Source organism: Xenopus laevis, chromosome 1L (genome assembly GCF_017654675.1).
Source record: "Xenopus laevis strain J_2021 chromosome 1L, Xenopus_laevis_v10.1, whole genome shotgun sequence".
In the NCBI taxonomy this organism is placed as follows: domain Eukaryota; kingdom Metazoa; phylum Chordata; class Amphibia; order Anura; family Pipidae; genus Xenopus; species Xenopus laevis.
The window spans coordinates 41,044,191-41,051,024 of NC_054371.1; positions in this window are offsets into that span (position 1 = coordinate 41,044,191).

Genomic DNA, 6,834 nt, shown 5'->3' on the forward strand with positions numbered 1-6,834 from the left:
TGCAGAAAAGGAGACACAAAACAACATAATATGTGAAGGTGTAAACTAAATTCCTCAATAGATTAGAGACCCTTTTTTGAGCAGGAACCTGCAAGATAGGGTTTCTCTGTACTACATTGAAGTAGAGGGATGGTTTATATTTTTACAAGATAACCCCATCACTGATGGTTTCTTGATTTTGACTTGAAGTATCAACCTTCCATATGACCATCTTAACTCCTCCAACCCTTAGACTGTGTATTAAGGATGTGGAAAGCAGTGGTCCTAATAATAATAGTAAGGTTTGTACTGAAGTGACCAAGTCATTGGGTAGGAGAAACGTCTGATCCATCTGAAGTGGATGGGTGACAGTATATCATAATGAGTTTATCAGAAAATGAAGTCTCTATAGTTTAACAAAACATAAGGAGGAACACATGGAAAAATACTTTGAGTCTGTAGAAAAATAGAAAGTATTAAATAAAACTAAGGATAATATTTACACTAAAATGTTTGATACCTATGAACTGCTTGCTACCATATAGCAACTGTGTGCAGTAATTGCTACTATACTTATATATACATACTTATATACTTATATAACCACTTGCATTCTATTGTTCCATCTGGTCTGCTCCTTATCACTTATGACAATGCCCAATGCAGTTTATACAGATGCACAACCACAACCTGCATCCTCAGGGGGGTGCACCTCACAGATGTTTTGTACCAGATGCAAAACAAGAAGATCTGAGGAAGACAAGCAGACCGGTTGGAGTGTGGTTGGGGAGGGAAGGGTCTATTTGTCATCAGATACAATATCCCTATAGTCTGTTTTAATTGTATAAGTCACAGTAAGGGCAGAGACACACGCTCAGATTCGGGGAGATAAGTCGCCCAGCGACAAATCTCTTCATCAGGGCGAGTAATTTCCCTGAACTGCCTACCGCTGGCTAGAATGTAAATCGTCTGCGGGATGGCAATCAGTGCGCATTTTCCAAAGTTGCCTGACGAGGAAACTTTGGGCTAAGTTATAAAACGAAACTCTCCTAGTGCCATCCCACCAGTGATCTACATTCTAGCCAGCGGGAGAGATTAGTGGCCCCAAAGAAGTGGGGATTTATCACTGGGCGACTAAATCTCCCCGAATCTGAGCATGTGTCTCTGCCCTAACATGATGACAAGACCTATCTAGGCTGTATGTATAAAAGTATGTATGTATGTATGTATATTTTTATTTATATAGCGCTACTTGAAAACATGGCACTGTACAGCTGTCCATTTACCTTCTTATGCTGGAAAAGTTAGTAAACAGTTGATTGAGGATTGTTCCTATTTCAGTTATCTATCAGTTTGTATTATTTCGCTGGGTCAGTCCACTGCTATTTATACTCGCTAACATACCAGTAAAAACAAATAATAAACTGCATTACTGGATCCGTCAGTGATTTATATTTATTGTGCCAGTCAATCAGATGTTCTCCAAGAGACAGCTCCTGGTAACAACACATTCTTCAAATTCTTCAGCACTCAGTGGTGTCCAGCAAGGAGTAAGATTGGATTTGTTTTGCTCGCCCCTATGACCCCTTTGTCGTGTCTAAAACAAGACCTCTGTATTCCATAATTGACTCTTCTTCCTCCGAGAAACAAAATACCTTTCAATCAGTCACATTGCTAATACCAGGGGCCCAAACTTCATTCCGACTCTATTTAATATTATGTAACGGACTTTGCTTTAATGAGCTTCTTCCGTCTGCGGGGTGCCATTGTCAGATAGATGAGGGTTGGTGTTCTACTAATCTCTCTTCATATTTCCCTAATTATTTCATCATTCCTAATACAAGAACCTGAATAAAGGTAAATACAGGTGTGAGCAGCCAAAGATCCTCCCGATGTTGCTGAACTACAAATCCTAGCCTTCAATATCCTTAAACTTTGAAGAAGCCCTGTACTTATTGGTTATAGGGTTGTTCACCTCTGATGTAGAGAGTAGAGCAGCTCTCCAATTTGCAATTTCAGAAATCTGGTTGCCATGCATTTATTTGAATAAAAGACTGGAATATGGATAGGACAGACTGACTAGGAAGAAGAGAAATGAAAAGTAGCAATAACAATACATTTGTAGCCTTGCAGAGCATTTGTTTTTTTAGATGGGGCCAGTGACCCCCATTTGAAAGCTGGAAAGAGTCAAAGAAGAAGGCAAAAAATTAAAGAAATAATAAATAATGAATAATAGTGTCTAATTGGAAATTGGCTATTCCATGTCACACTAAGGGGCAGATGTATCAAGGGTCGAATATCGAGGGTTAATAAACCCTTGATATTCGACTGCCGAATTAAAATCCTTCGACTTCGAATATCAAAGTCTAAGGATTTTGCGCAATTCGTTCGATCAAACGATCGAAGGAATAATCGTTCCAACGGTTCGAAGGATTTTAATCCATCGATCGAAGGATTATCCTTCGATCAGAAAATTGTTAGCAAGCCTATGGGGACCTTCCGACCTTCGGTAGGTTTTAGGTGGCAAACTAGAGGGGGTCGAAGAAAATTTTAAAGAGACAGTACTTTGATTATCGAATGGTCGAATATTCGAACGATTTTTAGTTTGAATCGTTCGATTCGAAGTCGAAGGTCGTAGTCGAAGGTCGAAGTAGCCAATTCGATGGTCGAAGTAGCCAAAAAAACCATTCGAAATTCGAACTATTTTTCCTCTATTCCTTCACTCGAACTTAGTGAATGGGCCCCTAATAGTTAACTTAAAGGTGAACCACTCCATCCAAACCTTACCTAGAGCAAAACGTTGGCCAATATAAACAAATATCTGCATTAAAGTTTCTAAAATGGGCAGTGTGAAAAACAGCTATTAAAAGCACATATGCTGAGTATCTGCAATGCGAAACATTGCACATTGTCCTGGAACTTCAATTGTTGTCAGACAAGAGGAATTGCCATCAATGAATAGAGAAATGTATGAAAATACTTTTTCCGCTATTTGTATAGCTCAGAAGCAGAATTGAAAAATCATTGGCTTATTTGGCCACAGGCAACACTGAACTTGATCAAGTCATCGTTCAGCCAATTGGATTAAGGGGTTGACCTATTAAGCCTTTTACTGCTGCCTACCAGGTGCCAGAATAAAGGTACCATACTGTTAAAGCCATAGATTCTAGAATTCCAGGTTTCTCTTTGATCTATGCCGTGTCTGTTCCATGTGTACTAGTAACATGCAGAGTGAAAGAGAAGTGGATTGAGAAGTCTGGCTGCCAGTGTGTGCCTAGCATTAGTAAGTCCAATTAAAATAATGCTATTATGTACAGTATGTTAATGCCAGTCTAAAACAAAAGAAAAATGGCTATAATAATGGCAAGGAAACAATAACTATGATGGCTAATCAGTACAGAACTTGGTTGATCCTTTTTGTGGTCAGACAAACTTGGAACGCGGTTTCAGATGGAGATTTAAGCCTCTGTCAAAAGTATTTTTTGCATGAATAATTCTTCTAATGCGCTATGAAATTCCAGCATAAATATTCAAGTCTGATTGAAAGGGAGAAATAAACATTACACTGACCCGAAACAATCTCACAGTTCAGCTGGTGAACTTGCCCTTCTCACCTCTGTCTGGCTTGGAGCAGAGCATCTGGCCTTGCTCTGCTTGTACAATGTGTTCCAGATCAAGATACACTGAGTTCATTACCCTATGAAACATAATAAGGGGTGCAATTAATCCATTTGCAAGTGTTGAATGTACTTATGAGCAATGAATTCTGGGCTTGTTTTAGTAAAGAGTATTTGCCTTCACCCCATGCATCAGAGGAGCTCCATAAGGTTATTAATATATACATTTTAAGGAAATATTATAATGGTCATTTACCACCATTCCGTGGCTCAGAGACCTGAATACAAAACTGCCTGGTTTTAGAATTGCTGTATTCATAAGGAGCAGGAGGAGGGAAGCGCATAGGCCTCCACATTCCCACCCCACCTATACCCTAATTTGCATGCCATTCAGACACATAAGTTAAGGTGGCCATAGACGCACAGATAATATTGTACGAAACAAATTTTCGTACGATATTCGGTGTGTGTATGTTGGGAAAAGAGCCGACTGATATCGGCAGAAGACTTGGATAACGGTCGGCTCGTCGATCGGGCTGGATGGAAAATTTGATCAGGTGCCTTTGAAGGGATCCAAACATCGACCATTGTTAGTGCTGAATTGTCAGATACAGGTAGAATTCTATTGTTTGTACCCATATATCTGACAATTCAGCTCTACACGTGTGTATTGAAACGAACAATCTTTCCTGGAAACATCTTTTCCAAGAAAGATCATAATTGTGAGATCTATGGCCACCTTTAGATAGGAGTCATTTAGGTCCACAAGTGCAGGAAACAAATTACAATTTTGAGGGCAATTGCCATGTTTTTTCCCCATAATGCAGAGTTTTTCCCAAGAATTCCCATGTCATTGCACTCACCAGGGCCAGTTGTGCCTGATTTGTGGCCGATGCATCAAAATTAGCACTTTGTCACAAATCAGACTCAATTGCACTTCATATTTTCAAAGTCCAGTTCCTATTCAGTGTTCGGGTGAGTGACATGTGCGCCTGATTCTTTATACGACAGTGCGCTGTATCTATTGATGCAAGGTACTGAGGGAACCCAGAATTGTCAACCCCCCTATTTTTTGTGAGTAACCCAATTTTGGCCCTCTCCCCCAGACTCCTATCAGCCTACCCTATTCTCTCGAATTTAAATCATTCTCACGATTTTTGTGCAGGTTCTCTTTAAATTCTGGGCATGCGTACACAGTAAGCATTCAGTGACGTCATTAGGAGCATGTGCGCATCCATGGGTAGAAATCAGCGGTTTCAAGAGAGCAATGTGCATGACGTCACTTCTGGGGTGCCCCGTCACACATGATGTCACTTCATGGTTTCAGAGAATTTTCTACTACATGCTGCATGTGTTGCACTCAGGGTCGGACTGGGGGGCCCGGGCCACCCTGGCGTGTTCGGCACGTCTCTGTGCCGACTTGTGCGCTGCGTTTATATGCATGTGACCGGCGCCTTGTGGTTTGCGGCATTTAGAGGCAGATATTGGTACGGACCTGGGCCGGCGGGGCCCACAAGAGCCGGGGGATCACCGGGTTTTTTCCCGGTGTTCTGCCAACCCAGTCCGACATTGGTTGCACTTGATCCCCCGGCATTTCCTTCCCATAGGTTGACAGCTCTGGGAACCCTGGAGCTAGGGGTATAGGGGCCAGGATATAGGAGCTGGTTGCATGGGTTGTCAGGGTTGTCCACTTTATGGCTCTCCTGCTGGGTTTTGCAGCTAAACAAAAGCATTCATGTACTGTACATAACTGGTTCCACTTATCTATAAAACCTGAGCCTTAATGGGAGAAAAAATAAACAAGTGAATTGTTTACCAGGTAATATGCAGATTCTGTTTATAACATATTCCCACCATTAACTTGCAAATCTGTTTTGCAACTTTTGCAACACCCCAACCATAACTCACCTCCGTGCATTCATGTGTAGCCTGCTCCCCACAGGTGTACATCCAATAGAAAAGTCAAAAAATCACGGAGCATCTAAGAGGAAGAGGCGAGACGCCACAAAACGCATTAAGCATATGATCCATGACCTAATGATGTATGGACTGACATTCGTTTAAAGATGAACAAATAAAGGTGAAAACATTTTTTATTATTAACTCCCTCTTGGATGCTCCGTGATTTTTTGACGTCTCCAAGCATTGTCCTAGAAATGTTCGGTTGTAAATTTTCAGTATTTACCAACCAGATAATTTTGGATCTTTCCTGTAAATGTGTGTTTATAATATCCCTGCAAGATAGGAGTTTGGAGCAGAATAGTCACAGAGGAGACATTTGCAGTTGTGAAATGATGAGAAATCTATTGTTGAACAAGACATTTATTATGTAATTCCCGAGTTGACTCTTCTAGCACATAACATGGAAGGGTTTTGCCATGAATCCAGCCAGATTTCTATATTTTGCAATGTGAGAATGTCTTTAGCATTTATCATTGCTGAATAACATTAGGAAAGGACAGTATGTACCTTATGTGATGGGAAGAAGTGTTTCTTTTGGGGTAGTTTTGGTGAAGTCAAATGATTGTGAAGGTATCGTATTAGAACATATAACTACTCATTTACATAGGATCTGGTGCAAGTGCTAATGGGCACCCACAATTGAAGCACCTATCTCCTCACCACCCTTATTCATCTGGTGCAAGGCTCAAAGCACAGCGCTCAGAAACTCCCCCCTCCCCTGTGTTGCCTTCATGACATTCGGCGCATGCGTAGTAGATCCGTACCAGTAAATGCTCCTACTGCGCATGCGCCAAAAACGCCGGTCAAAGCAGGGATTTTTGCGCCCAGGGGGTTTCCTTCTCCTTTAAGGCATATGAGTCACATAGAATCCCACCCCATTACCCACAATTCTCCAGGGTTCAGTGCAATCCCAAAGGGAGGCTTGGCACACATAGTCCATAGATAGATATGGAGTCCACAGTTCAGTTTAAAGTCCAAGGCAATATGATTTCTTGATGTCCTTGTTAAAGTACAATAAATAAATGCATATATTAACCACCTTAGTTTGTACACATTACATAAATGGTCTACTTACAACCAGCGGGGTATTAAACTTCACCTCTAACTTTCAATATTCCCACTGGCAAAGATTATCTGTAAAAAAGAAACAAAGTGTCAGTGTTTTTTTAAAAAAGTATCTATTTACAAAAAGCAAGTCAAGCTGAAATTTCCATTTAAGCCCTTGGGTTGTACAGTTTCTAGTTTCCACATCCAGAACTCTTCCCTTTTGAGGAGT